This window comes from Sinocyclocheilus anshuiensis, unplaced genomic scaffold, assembly GCF_001515605.1.
Source record: "Sinocyclocheilus anshuiensis isolate Anshui unplaced genomic scaffold, SAMN03320099.WGS_v1.1 scaffold813, whole genome shotgun sequence".
Lineage (NCBI taxonomy): Eukaryota > Metazoa > Chordata > Actinopteri > Cypriniformes > Cyprinidae > Sinocyclocheilus > Sinocyclocheilus anshuiensis.
In genome coordinates, this window is record NW_015540942.1 from 1,324,246 (window position 1) to 1,339,386 (window position 15,141).

General features: G+C 37.5%; 1 long non-coding RNA gene across 1 annotated transcript in view; it reads left to right on the forward strand.

Annotated features, from left to right (window-relative positions):
• The window catches only part of LOC107689637 (uncharacterized), a 51,239-nt gene that overhangs the window by 22,063 nt on the left and 14,035 nt on the right, over positions 1–15,141 (forward strand). The window contains exon 3 of the long non-coding RNA XR_001634355.1: positions 10,977–11,048. This is a non-coding gene — a long non-coding RNA (uncharacterized LOC107689637). The remainder of the gene's footprint in view (positions 1–10,976; positions 11,049–15,141) is intronic.

The following is a 15,141-nucleotide window of genomic DNA, read 5'->3' on the forward strand; positions in this document are numbered from 1 at the left end:
GAGCTACAGTTCATTGAGGGAACCATGAATGTCAACATGTACTGTGACATACTGAAGCTTCGGAGACTGGGCCGCAGGGCAGTATTCCAACATGATAACGACCCCAAACACACCTCCAAGACGACCACTGCCTTGCTAAAGAAGCTGAGGGTAAAGGTGATGGATTGGCCAAGCATGGGCATCCTCAAACGGAAGGTGGAGGAGCGCAAGGTCTCTAACATCCATCAGCTCCGTGATGTCGTCATGGAGGAGTGGAAGAGGACTCCAGTGGCAACCTGTGAAGCTCTGGTGAACTCCATGCCCAAGAGGGTTAAGGCAGTGCTGGAAAATAATGGTGGCCACACAAAATATTGACACTTTGGGCCCAATTTGGACATTTTCACTTAGGGGTGTACTCACTTTTGTGGCCAGCGGTTTAGACATTAATGGCTGTGTGTGGAGTTATTTTGAGGGGACAGCAAATTTACACTGAAGAAATGACACTTTGCTACAATGTAAAGTAGTGAGTGTACAGCTTGTATAACAGTGTTGTCACATGAAAAGATATAATAAAATATTTACAAACATGTGAGGGGTGTACTCACTTCTGTATATATATATACACACACACAGTGGGTATAGAAAAGAACTGCTCAAGTTCAGTTAAATTTGATGGTGAGCGTTTGTGGGCTGCAGTCTTCAAGTCGTTCCACAGATTTTCAGTGGGCTTTAAGTCTGGGCTCTGACTGGGCCATGCAAGGACATTCACCTTTTTCTCCTTCAACCACTGTGTGCTCAGTTTTCCTGTGTGCTTTGAGTCATTGTCATGTTGGAAGGTAAACCTTCTTCCCATTGACAACTTTCTGGCAGAGGGCTGCAGATTTCCTGACAAGTGCTAATGGTCCCTGCTGCAGAGAAGCACCCCCATCACTGGATCCATGCTTTACTGGAGGAATGGGGTTATTTGAATGGTGAGCTGTATTGGATTTCCGCCAGACATATCATTTGGTGTTGAGGCCAAATAATTGTGTTGTACCAAATATCTTCCACTTCTTAATAATAGACTTCACTGTGCTTCTATGCATTGATAAAGTTTTTGAATTTTTTTGTGTCCACCTCCTGACTGACTGAAATGTTTCAGGAAAGCTCTTTTCATGCTGAGCTAATCAAAATGACCACATCTTATCACAGTTGAAAGTCAAATGTGTTTGTGTGTCATTGAGAAGGTGATTAGCTACACCTGATTGAGTTTACAAGTCATTTTTAGGTGGGGGGTGATCCCTTTTCCAACTCAGTGGCTACGTTTACATGCAACCAAATAATCCGTTTATAATCGGATTGACGGCTCAATCGGACTGAAAAGCCTTCATGTAAACACCTTAATTGATCCGATTGAGCTCGATCGGAATGAAATTTCGATCGGATTGAAGGGGGTGGTTTATTCCTTTTCTAATATGATAGAGAGTACATGTAAACACTCGATCGGATTGAACCCCGAAACTGAAAGCACTGCGCATGTGCAATGATGCAGAAATAGCGTAATGACTTATGACGCGCAGAACGAACAGTTCTTCCTTTTGAATAAAGTGTTGTATAAATGCATGTCCTGTCATTTATAAAACTCTCCTTCCACTCGGCAACTGTGAAGTGGAGCAGGACAACCTCTCACCAGTCCTTGTTTTGGATTCTCATCCACAGGCAACCCGTTTTGGGCGCGGGGAGGGGCATTTTTACTGTGTGATAAATATGAGCAGCACTGCACAGCAGTTTATATGTATATTTATTCATAAATGGATACATATTAATTCTGCTGTTCAAAACAAGTAAAGAAACCGTGTAGGAGAGTGGTTATGTGCAAACAGTGAGAAACTCTATATCTGTGCAGTGTGTGCATGTAAAAAAAAATCAATTCCGATCAAAAGCTTGTGACATATAAACGCGCACATCAACCCGATCACTTTATTTACCGTTCATGTAAACACTACATTCAGATTCATCAATCGGAATGAATTCAGTCCAATTGAACCAAAAATTGTGCATGTAAACGTAGACTGATTCTGTTTTTTGTTTTGTTTTTCTGACATGTTGCTATTATATCTTTCACTTGGATGTTATAGGTTGCACTGAGTAAATACAACTGGATGAAACAAAAACTGTGTCTGTCCTCACACACACACACACACACACATATATATAGGTCAAAGAAATTAAGATGTCCGCATCAAAAGAAATTTACAAAAGTGATTTTATGTCCATAGAAAGCACATAACAAGTAAAGTGTCTACTTTTAAGGTTTCAAATACGTTTTTGGAGAATAAAATGTCCAAATTTGGTTGAAATAATGTTACGTTGTCATTCAGTGTAACACAATATTTATGTACAAATTCAAACAACATGCTTATTCTGACGTGTACATATTAAAATATATAAAAGAATAAGGGAGCATATCAAATTTGATTGCGTTTTAAATGATTAAAAAAATTCTTACTGGGCAAAACCTAGGATAGTGGCAAATTTAAAAATGTAAAATTACAACTAAGTAGTATTTGGGGTGAAAGTAATTAGTCTTTTAATATGTCATAAATTGATTTTTGTTGTAAATATGCCTGACAGGATTGTTACACTGAATGACATTTTAGTGTAAATCGGGAAAATGTATGATATTTATTTTTTGCTCAGAAAAACAAAAACAAAATTGTAATTAAATTAAACAGAAAATGTTTTAATTTTTTGGGGGGGAAAACAACAACAATTTAAAGCAGTATTACACTTATTGTTTTTATGCTTAAGCCCTTTTTCGTCTTTGACCCATATATATATATATAATTATATATGCAATATGCCTGAATTAGCAGAAAATGGATGGAAACCCGGCTCATTATTGGACTCTCCTTATTATTTTTATTCCCTTTTGTGTCACTTAGGATGACCGCAAAACAAGAACTGTGAACTGTCATTTTACCCGTAAAGTTAGCAAAATGGTTAAAGTCCGTAATGAAGGAGCACCAAGCAGCTATAACTAACATTTTTGGAGAAGCCTCATTTATTTATCGAAAATAACGCCACAAATAAATAACAGACATTCTTATCCGATTCCTCACATTTTTTTAATGCTTCTGAGTTGAAACTAGGTTGGTAGGTAAAAGATAAAAAAGAAACAGTAGGTAATATACTTTAAAATGCTTGCAGAGGTTGTTTGAGGAAAAGCAGACATGTTCAGTTTGGACTGTACATCTGTGTTACACAAATTTCCCTGACCTCCTCAGGGAAAACTAGTCCTCTCCAAATAGAGCTAATGAGTCAAACATTTATTTTCTTTACATAAACACAAACATGTGTAATTGTTATACTATGCTGAATGAAAAAAAAAAAAGATTGATAAAAGATTGGAATAAATGATTTGTTATATGGATTCAAGTTCACCTGCAGCACCAGGCTGTTTACCATTTTTTTCTAAGATGTGTTTCCTCACCACTTGAGACACAGAACAGAAAGTACAGCCATGGAGCTCAGAAATGCAGTCTAGTACCCAAGCGTACACTCAGTACCACGCTGCCTCAGAGCTCAGTCTCCAGAGGCTATTTCTGGGCAGAGAATCGATCTGCATGTAGTGGAGTCTGGGTAGCTGGTCGATAGCAGCCTATTAAAGAGATGTACCTGCTCAGCCTGCAGTGCCACTATGTGCGGTCACTGGCTTGAGCCACACTATCTTCTGGTATGTAAAAGAGTGTGTATGGGTGTGTTTCGTGATTTGTGCTTAGTATTAGTTGGAATTCAATATGGCTACTTACACAATTGTCAATTTATTATAGACCACTGAGGCACTTTACTGATGTGTAGGGACAGACTTTCACACAAGTAAACAAAATGACTGAATTTAGAGTACTCTAAATACTAAAAGGTACTCTAATAAGACAGTATCTTGGTTGTAGTCTGTTCTGTTTGGAGTGTACACACTCTGTTTGTACTGTGTAAATTTGACTGTCACGTCATAGTGCCATGAAGGTGGATTGTTTAAGGTTGAGGTGTGGCCATGAGTAAAGTCAAGTTTTTGATGGAACGCAAAAGGTGTGTTGCCCTAAGCTGCTTAGACACCACCCAAATGGAGAACGAAGTATGTACACTACCATTCAAATGTTTGGAATCAGTATATTTTTTATTAATACTTTTATTAAGGATGCATGAAATTGATCAAAAGTGACAGTAAAGAAATATGTAATGTTACAAAATATTTATATTTCAAGTAAATTCTGTTCTTTTGAAATTTCTATTCATCAGAATCAAAAATGTATGTATTAAAATAGGAAACTGTTATTTTAAATTTAGGAATAATTCACAATTTTACTGCTTAAAACCACTTATTCTCTGGGGCGTTTTTTGGTATTTTCGCCTAAATTTGACATTCAAATGTTTACCCTACACACGTACAATGGAGGAAATGAAAAAAAAATGGTTTCATTGTAAAGAAAACCCTTTGAACTACAAAATATGAGTGTAATTCTTTATAAATAACATTATATATTTTTCAAATATTACAATAAACACAAAAAAAACATAGGCGCTTTTGGAGTTTTAAAACAAATAATTTTTTTGAAATTCTGTAATTCAGGTTCTATTAGGTCCAGCTCTCTGCAATTTACTTTGTTTGATGCCACTAGATGCCAAAAAGTACCAGAAAAAAAGAATCTTTCAAATAACAGCTTCTAAACAGGAGTTATTACATTATATGTGAAGCGAGTCAAATTGTCTATTTCTGCATCTAAATGTGTCATTGTGAGTTTCCTTTGCAAAAACAGGCTTTATAAAACACATTAACCATACAATCCTATTTTACTCTGTGCTATAAGCACTTTAATTGATTATTGATTGAATTATGTTTCATTTTTATGTTTTTCTAAGTAGTAATATACAAAATGGCACAAGCGAATTGGACCAAATTTTACATATTGTTTATTCTACAATCAGTTTAATTATTTCAGGATGTTTTTGTGAAAAATATATAAAATACACATTCTTCGTAAAAATTATTCGCAATGGTTAGGCGGAAATTCGTGTGTGGGACGAATACATTTCTAAGCTTAATTTTACTGCTTTATGAATATAAAAACCAAAAGGTATTCTTTATGATACCATATAAGGAAGGCTATGTAAATGAAGCATAAACATTTTTAGAGCGATTTTGGACCCGTATCCGGGTCCGCAGAGTTTAACTGGTTTTAACTGTATATTTTATCAAATAAATGCAGCCTGGGTGAGCATAAGAGACTTCTTTTAAAAATATTTAAAAAATCGTACGGATCCCAAACTTTTGAACAGTGTACAACAAGTGAAGTTTTGTTAAAATACTTTCTATCCCAGCTGAATATGCAGAGACAACCAACTTAATATGCACAGACAACCAGAGGTAAACCATTTGTAGCCTCATCCTTGTAGCCTCATGCTTTGTTCAGAATATAGATTTTTTTTACTATATGGATACATTGGACAGACAGACAGACAGACAGGTTTGATCTTATCAGCATTCAGAGCACCAACAACATGCTTCTCGATTTCAATCCAGATATTTACATTCCCACTTCCCTCGTGCATTGTGCTGTGAAACATGCAGCTTGACTTTTTTTTTACACTTTCAGAGACCTTCCAATATCCTGACATGTTCTCTCATTATGTATGACTGTATTGTATTGGTCAGCACCACTCCCTCCCCTCTTTACTGAAACACCTCGCCTGACCCGTACCTTTAAAAGCAACTATTCAATTTTACGCCTCATTTCCAAATTCACCTCCTTTCCTAATACATCTTACCGCTGATCTTTGGAGTAAGGGTTCAGACTAGGGCTGCACGATAAATCGCATGCGATATTTAATGCGCATCTTATCAGTAAAGCCGGTTCTGAGCAGCATTAACTACACAGAGCTGTTGTTCACTGACGAGTTGCGCAAAACCACGTTCATATTCGCGCGATTTTTTGCGCAGCTCCTCAGTGAACAACGGCTCTGTGTAGTTAATGCTGCTCAATGTGAAAGCCCGCAGGTGATGGAGATTTACCGCTGATTACAGAACCGGCTTTCTGACAAGATGCGCATTAAATATCGCATGCGATTTATCGTGCAGCCCTAGTTCAGACAAAAGCCTGACACAGGCCTATCCTGCATCAGCCCCTGAACCCGTGGGGGAAACATGTGGCACACACTTCAGCAAGTACGGCCGTGTCTCAGGCTCGGGGGACTCAAGGACAGTTTGGTTTTTATCACTCGATTCCCATCAATCCTCAGCTCCCAAGGACGGAGTGTTCTGAGTGCAGGGGCTTCCCTCCAGGGATCGCCTGTTCCCGTGATTCATCCCCTCTCTCCTCTCATCTCGGCTAAAGCCAGAGCTGTGTCGCGTTTAGTCACCCGCTCCGTCCCTGTTGGCCCGGCTGCTGTTACTCATGGCTTATTTTAGGCTACAGTTCTGGCTGCCACGGGAGGTGTGGCTTGGCCTTTACACACAGATGACACAGGCAGTGCTCCCTGTCTTTAGACTTGTCTCTCAGCTGGCATGGAAATGCCAGGTGTCTGGGTTGTCTTTCGAGAATTTGGGTGTCTGGGTTGTCTTTCGTGCTCTGTCTGTTTAGGTGGCAGGTTTGTAACTAAAATTGTAATTTTGTAATTGTTAAAATACTTTCTACAGTACAACTGTAAGTCAGCCATTTGTCAGCAAAATCCCCCTGAACAGTGTAAACACCGTGGTGCTTTCAAATCATTGTTCTGTTTGTTTGAGCATTCTGACCAGCCCGCATAGCAACACTGACTCAGCCAATGGCGTGAGTTTGGGGCGGGGCTATCTGTTTGTCTGACCAGTGACAGACGACATGATTGTTCAGGAAACCTGTTTGTAAACAATCATTCATTTTGCAGTTCTTTTCAGTTATGTTAATTTCAAAAGCTTTATTGTCTATCCCAAATGGGGTAGAAAATTGTCTTTAGATAAAAGGCTCAACACACAACCAATACAAATAACCATCACAAAAAATTTTACATTACATACATCACTTCACAACTATAATAATACATTTGTTCTTTTCAATGGTAAAATACTTTTGTTTTGTCCCAGTTTGTGCAAAAACGTTGCTGTTTGATTGAGCTGCTTGACTTATCAGCTTGAAACTGAACCAATGGCATAGTTTAGGGCGGGGCTGGCTGATTGTTGCCGGGCAGAAAAAAAGAATCTCTTGCACATACAAGAATGGACTCTATTTTATATATATATTATATAATATATATTGTAAATATGTTTATTATTAACTTTAAAAGTTAATATTTTTAATTGTTATTAGTATTTTTTATTATGTTTATATTATAAATTTTTTTAAACTTGTATTAACTTTTAGTAAAATAACATTTTAGTGTATTATATTAAAACTTAATGTTTTAATGAAAGCCAGAAACTTTAAACACTTTTAGTGTAAAGGTGGATTGTATCAATATTGCTTTGTTCCGCTGTGCGACACTTTCTCAAGATTTAATTTTGTGCATAATTTTCCTCACAGTTACATTCACTGCGCTGCATTGGCCGTCAAATTGTGTACCTGATGTGGAATATATTATTTAAACATGACATATGATGACACATGACAGTTTTAGAGGTTTTAGTCTTTCACTATTCAAATATATATTATCTGAGATGTAACCAGTATGGCTGCCGAGGGAACTGACTTGCTTTAAAAGGGATGTTGACAAAAGGAGTGTTTGGAAATCTGTTTGGAAACCTTTTCTTTTCCTTTTTCTTTTTAGTTCCATTCATAGCCACTAAAATTTAGACACATTTTAATGTGGGTGAATTGTCTGGATGAAAGATATTTCTCTTGACATTTGAGTTTGGTGGCTGTTTTTCCATTATGCTAAATAGATTGGTGTCGTTTAGTGAAGGAGCCCATCTGCTCAGGATTTTTAGATTGCTATTTTGGACAGGTGTTGACATAAAGAATATACACAACTGAAAGTCACCCTGTTGAAAGATATACACACTTACTCAAGTGACTTTTGTATTTTCAGTCTTGTACATATCTGTTTATATCTCTCTTTATTTCTGTGTCCGTCTCTGTCTCTCTTTTTCCGCCTCCCTCTGTTCTTTCTTTTCTTTCTTTTCTTATGCATACAGAAATACACTTTTTTCCTCCCCAAGACCTCCCAATGTATCTCATTCAGACCCCCACTATAGAAGATTGTTTTGCATAGTTCAGCGGGTAGAGGTGCTTCATCTTGTGTCACTAGAGGGTGGTCCTATTTAGATGGACCAGGTTGAGGGGGGATAAGGGTGACCTTTAGCCTTTACAGGGTCATCATCCATTAGGAAGTGATGGGTGGATGTCACTAGTCACCCTGCTATGACAATTTGTCTTCTAGAATATTTTTTTTCTGTCTCTCTAACTGCTCTTTTCAAGCTCAATCAAAACAAATAGGTGATGCCCCTATTTCACTCTTTCAGATTGAAGCCCCCACATCTCTGTTGTTTCCCCCGATCTCTTTTGTTCTTTATCCTGCTCTCTCTCAACAGACAGCTAATAAATTCCAAAGTGTCTGGCAACCTTTGGCATATCAGCTATAAAAAATGCAGTTTCTTTCAGTTTTATCAGAAATTGTGCCAGTGCAGGGAAACTGGTCTCATGACTCCAGTGCCTCCCAATCTGTTCTGCTCTGCGGTCTTGCGTAATCGTTTATGTAATGACAGGTGTCGTTTTAAACTGCGTAGCTGCATAGCAGTTCATTCATGGAAAGCAATTTCTGTTCAACAACACTGTCATCATGTAATCCTAAAAACACGACAGATGCGATTAAACGACAGCACTGACTAGAAAGCAGATTACCTATGGGTAAAAATAAACCCAATCAGCCAAGAATGACATCTATACGGTAATGAAACTCACAAGCCTGTCAAGTACATAATGACCTCAAAAGGAAAAGGAAAAAGTGAGAAATTATTATTATAAGAAAAACAAAGCCTATATTTAGGAATATAAAGGATTTTTTTCCATTATGACATTATTTTATGAAAATGAAGTACTTTTTACTCAATTCTCATTACCTTAATGTGAAAAAAAGTCTGAGACCACTAACAAAAATGCTAAAAAAATTAAAAAAAAAAGTTACAAAAATTAGAAAATAAAACAAAACAAAACAGTATTTCATTATAGTCTTTTGTACCTGACTGTATTATTTCAATTGCATTTATACCTCATGCCAATTAATATTTGTTGTAGTCTGTATCCTGTAATTTATGCTCATTTTAACCCAGGTGTTATTCCAAAATGTCATGCTATAACATTGAGTGTTGTTCAAGCCTCTTTCCGGCTTGAAAGTGACGTCAAAAGCCTGGAAGAGCTCCCATCTACAGGAGACACTTGACTTTTAATATAACAGAAATAGAAGGAATCTGGTGGGTTGGGAACATTGTGTTTCACTGCACTAATGCTGTCACCCTTTTAAATGTCACGCACTCTCACCATCTGAAGGTCGGGATGGGTGATGGGACCACTGTTGATAGCTAGAGCACTCGGACAGAGCAGGTGACCTGCTGACAAAGCTTGGTCATGTTTGTCAGACTGGGTAGATGGCACATGTGGCCTTAGCGCTGTGTGAAACGACATTTCAGTGTCCCTGAGCAAACAGCTCTTGAAGGGGCATCACTGGCACCTTGTTTCAGAGTTTGAGTTGAGAGGGAGTAGACAGGTAACTTTGAACCAATCAGATTCTTGTGGATTGATGAGGTCAGATTTGGCAGACACAGTGCTTGATATAGGCTGGATTATTTCTGCTGTTTCTGTAGCTAAAATAGTAGAGCATGGCAATTGCAACGCCAAGTTATTGTTGTTAAACCACATACAGCAAACAAGGTCCAGGTTGTCAAATGACAAAATACAGTTACCTGTAAACTTGCACAAATGTGCAAAAGGAAGTGTCCATCTATATTTTTACTCCCAAGTTTGCTGGAGTAAGAGAGCAAGTTTTTCATGACATTCACTGTAGCAAAGATAGAGTCTAAAGACATTTCCTCAGTTAACAGAAACCCACAAATGCAATCACTCACTCACTCTCAATGTACACTTTGTGGTGTTGTCAGTGTGGGTGACGACAATCTTTCTTGCGCACACACACATTCACATGCATATGTGCTCTACCTTTCCTTCACGGTCACATTTTTCTTACTAAGCATTCAAACACAATAAGCATGAGCACGTGATTAGACAGGAAATGTCAGAGTAAGAAAAATCACGCTCTTCCATCTCTTGTCCTACTGCTATCTCCTTCTCCTATATATCAGATGTGTAGCTGCAATCCCCCAGATGAGTTTGACCTCTAAAATAAGCTTCAGTAATCCATGAATCAAGACCTTCAAACTGTGAGAAACACATGACTCTTTGTTGTCACCTTCTTTATAAATCACAAAGCCCGTCACAAGATGACAAGTGATTCTTTGACTAGGAATATTCTTTGACAGGAGCAGGAACCTTTGAAATCCATGAATGAAATATTCAGTAATGCATCTGATGTTTTACAAGTGTGCCATAGATTAACACTGAGGGTGGTGGGAAAGGGATAGGTGATGTTATTTTTGGCCTTTAATTTGATTTCTATTTTTTCATGTCAATAATTTATATTCTTAGTTATGTTTTTCACATTAATAGTTTTTGAAAAAAAGTAGATTTACTACAATTCAATAAGCAAAACTAAGTTATTTCCACCACCGAAATCCAAACTACGAACAAGCTAAGATCATAATTGTGCAAAACATTTGAATAAAAATAAGATCACAACATTTTTATGTGGCAGCATGATTATGCTTGTCAATTTTATGTTTCATATGCTACTTCCCTTTTCAGTCTAAGCCTCTTCCTTAAAGAATATCTATGTCAGTTTCGATTAGTGTGGATGATTGCTGGAGCAGAGAGAATATCCTCTCGTATCTGTACTCCGTGCCCTAAACCTCTAAATTCTGGTCTCTTTTTCTCTTTCAGGTGTTTCTCTCTGGTGTGGTGCTGTTCCTCTGAGTGTCTGAAGAGATTTAACACTGAGAAATCCAGCAGCAGGTAACTCTACTCAGTCATTAAAAGCTGTTTTATTTGGCCCTTTCTTAAAGGATTCAACAGCCGGAGAAATGGAGAATAAATGAGGTAGGCGTCAAAATGGACGCGTGTCATATTGTATTTCCATGTACCTTCTAATCAGATTGTAGCATCTAGCGTTTCGAAAGCCAACCAGGATATGAGCTTCATGTGGAGTCAGTTTCCCTCCTCCAAAACCCATTACAATAAATCATGTCACTCTTAGTCACTCGGCACAGCTCTGTTAGCACAGATGCAGAATGCTAAAATGGATACAAGTCTTCCTGGAAATGAACTAAGATGACTTTGAATGTAGATTTGGGTATGGACGGTTGAGACGTACTAAATTTTGGTTGAAAGACCAATATTTAAAGTGACCACAGATGTGTTTGAATGTAATACAAGTATTGAAAATTTTTTTAAATGCAGTGTGATTTGCTTATGCTTGATGCCAAGAAGCTTTTGTGCGTTTTTTTTCTTGTTGGAAATTATTGGGTCAAACGTTTCTGCAAGTCTTAAAACGTCTGAATTCGCCCTTCCACAGGCCTAAAAAGTGTTGAAATTGGAGCAGAAAGACTGAAATTCATAAAGTCATGGCATTAAATGTTGCATACGCTGCAAAAAAAAAAAGTCTTCCTCAGTATTTTTGTTTTGTTTTACAAAGCAAATATCTCAACATCCTTAAATCAAGATACATTTATAGAAACGTTTTCTTAGATGTTTTTTTAAGCATAAGCTTACTTAAAGGGATAGTTCACCCCAAAATGAAAATTTGATGTTTATCTGCTTACCCCCAGGGCATCCAAGATGTAGGTGACTTTGTTTCTTCAGTAGAACACAAATTATGATTTTTAAGTCCAGCCGTTGCAGTCTATCAGTCGTATAATGCATGGCAATGGTAACAAAATCTATGAGAGTAAAAAAAACATGCACAGACAAATCCAAATTAAACCCTGCGGCTCGTGACGACACATTGATGTCCTAAGACACGAAACGATCGGTTTGTGCGAGAAAGCGAACAGTATTTATATCATTTTTTACCTCTAATACAGCACTATGTCCAACTTCCTTGAGCGTGCGCACGGCATCCGGTGCGTGAGGTGTGTACGCGCTCTGGCGTAGTTTATGTTAATGGGTGTGTTGATATCCAGCCGAAGAGCAATCAACCATAACTTCAGGCGAGCAGGCTCAGAAGTTGGGAATACGTGGAAAGTCACCACTCCCGAATGAGTTCGCGCGAGAGAACTTAATCTTTTAGTTTTAAGTCGGTTTGAACAATCCGGCTAAGCGCAAGTAAGTACCATTTTGATTAGCCGTCGTACCTACAATGACTGTGCACTGTGTAACCAATGAGTGATGTATACGCGCGAGAGATCACTTCCGGCGCTTGCGTAAACTACGCCAGAGCGGGTAAGCAGATAAACATCAAATTTTCATTTTGGGGTGAACTATCCCTTTAATTTTATTCAATTTCTCTCAATGGGAAATAAAAGCTTATTTTCCCTTTGTATTAAGTTGATTTATTCTTAGTCCATGGGCAGATATTTGTTCTTGTTTTAATGAAAAACTCACTGAATTTGTATCAACTTCTCATAAAACAAGACTTCTTATTTTATGCCATTTCACTTCTCAAGTAAATGTATCTTCATTTTTAAAGAATCTTTAGATATCTGCACTGGAAAACAAGACAAAAACACTGAGAAAGAATGTCACGTTTTTGCAGTGTGATCAGAAGGTACAGTAAAGGTTATTTCCATATAGTGGTTAGGAGCAGAGTTGTTCAAGCAAGTGTTTTTTTTTTTTTTTTTCGTTTTTTTTGGTGAAGTGATCTGTAGGAAGTTGCATTTTCAAACTTTGAAATGTTGCTAAAACAAGAAATTTCGAGATCATATTGATGTATTCCATTCTGTTGATTCCTTACATTTTCTTTACACAGAAATAAAGACAGATATCAACAGATATGTACAAGACTGGCAATACAAATGACATAAAAATGTCTTAAAAAGTCTTAAATTTACCTTCATAAAACCTGCAGAAAGTTGTTTGCAGCCTATTTAGTTCACATTTTGTAGCCAAGATGCTGATTAAATGTACTTTCTTTCTTGAGTGGAACACAAAATAAATTTTTTTGTATTTCTGTATTCCTCCCTCCCCTCCCCCATACAATGACCGTCAGTGGTGTCCAGTGTTGTTTTGGTCCCCATTGACTTTCAATGTATGGATAAAACAGTCCTCGTGTTCTGCAGAAGAAAGAAAGTTATAGAGGTTTGAAACAAAATGAGGATTAGTGAATAATGACAGAATTTGAGTCAACTATACTGCTTTAACTTTTTAATTGCACTTTACTGTATATATGTTTCCAAGAAGGATTTATGAATGCATCGTATTTCTAGTTACTCCAAGTTCCCTCAATACATCTCAATACGGTGCAATTCACAAGCCATTTAATGAGTTCTCGATAACAAAAAGCAAACCAGATTCACTTCAAAAGGAGCGTAATGACCCCACAATGCCTTGTCAGCTCCTAAAAAAGATCGCAAATTATTTATTGTCTCTTTCGCTCATTAGCATGTAGTTTACATCCTTTATAAGAAAGGAAAACATGTGGTTTCTCATCTCAAAGCGGTTCGCCTGCGGATCTGCAGAGGGAACTTGGCGAGCGTGCATCACCCCAAACACTTCACTGTTATCTTCTCTACTTCCTCCTCGTTCCCACTGGGACTCTCGTCCTCGCTTTGAAGTAGCTGCACTTGAAAAAGACATCTCATGCACGCTGAGAGGAGTAATATAAAAAAACGTCGAGAGGAGATTGGTTTTGGCTGCTCGAGTTAGAGGGATTTGTGGGTCAGACTCAAAAACTGCGCGCAGCAGCAAAAGGATGTAATTGTTGTCGTTGCTCAAAATCAAGCGTGTGCCGTTGTGAGAAAAACTTCTAAGCGATGCCAGGAGAACCACACACCGTCCGTGCAATGCGGTACGCTCTGTCTCTTCTGGCCCACTGAAAATAGCGAGACCTCCCTCCTCATTTGGTTGTGAAAACATCGCTCAGTCTTGTCAGTGTGTGCCCTTTCATGCATACGGTCTGGCAAACAAGTGGATCTCTCCCCCTATAGCTTGTGTGCATATATAGTAAACACTTTAATGTGCACCCGCTCTGCTCGGTTGCTGCTTGCTTCTTTAAATCAGCCTATTTTAGTTGTAATGTTCATTTGATGTTAATTGAAGCCAAGGGTAATGACAGCGCTGGCAGGCACACTTGTTCTACTTTGCGCCCAGAATCAAAAAGCAGGCTGCAGCTCTCTGCCATTTTTAGTATCTGACACAAGCAATCGTTTTCTATCAGACACCAGGGATTTCATCTGGAATAATATGATGATGCTACGGGCTGTCGTAATGAAGGGTTGTAAGATGGAGGCTTGTTTTGGCATGTAACAGCTGGCTGACATAAATTTAGGAAGTGATGCATATTCTGCGATTTGTAGGAATTGTTGAATTGTTGGAACTGAATTTATGGTTAATAAGAGGTGATATGGTGTTTTATTGTGTTGTGATTGCGGTCGACATTCATTGGAGTCATAATATTTGGTCAAGTCTTGATGATACTGAATTATACCAGTCTTCAATATGATAAGCAGGCAATATATGTACAGTGTTTAACAATGTATTTAGCAATATTGTATATATTTACAGTTTTTTGTCTTGTATTTTTATTACTATATAAAGCTACTAATGTGTTTTCTGAAATGCTAGTTGTAATACATAATCACAAATTACCTTCAGAACATGAGCAATTGTCTCATCCTATGCCAACAATAACACATTCACATAGGACACATATAAAACATTTTAGTTAATAAAATATTTCTTAATAATAATACATAAACCTTCAGAACATGAGCAATTGTCTCATCCTATGCCAACAATAACACATTCACATAGGACACATAGGACACATTTTAGTTAATAAAATATTTCTTAATAATATGCTTTTTTTTTTTTTTTTACATCAATGCTGGGTGAAAGTTACTGATCAAAAAATAAATAAATAAATAAATATATATATATATATATATATATA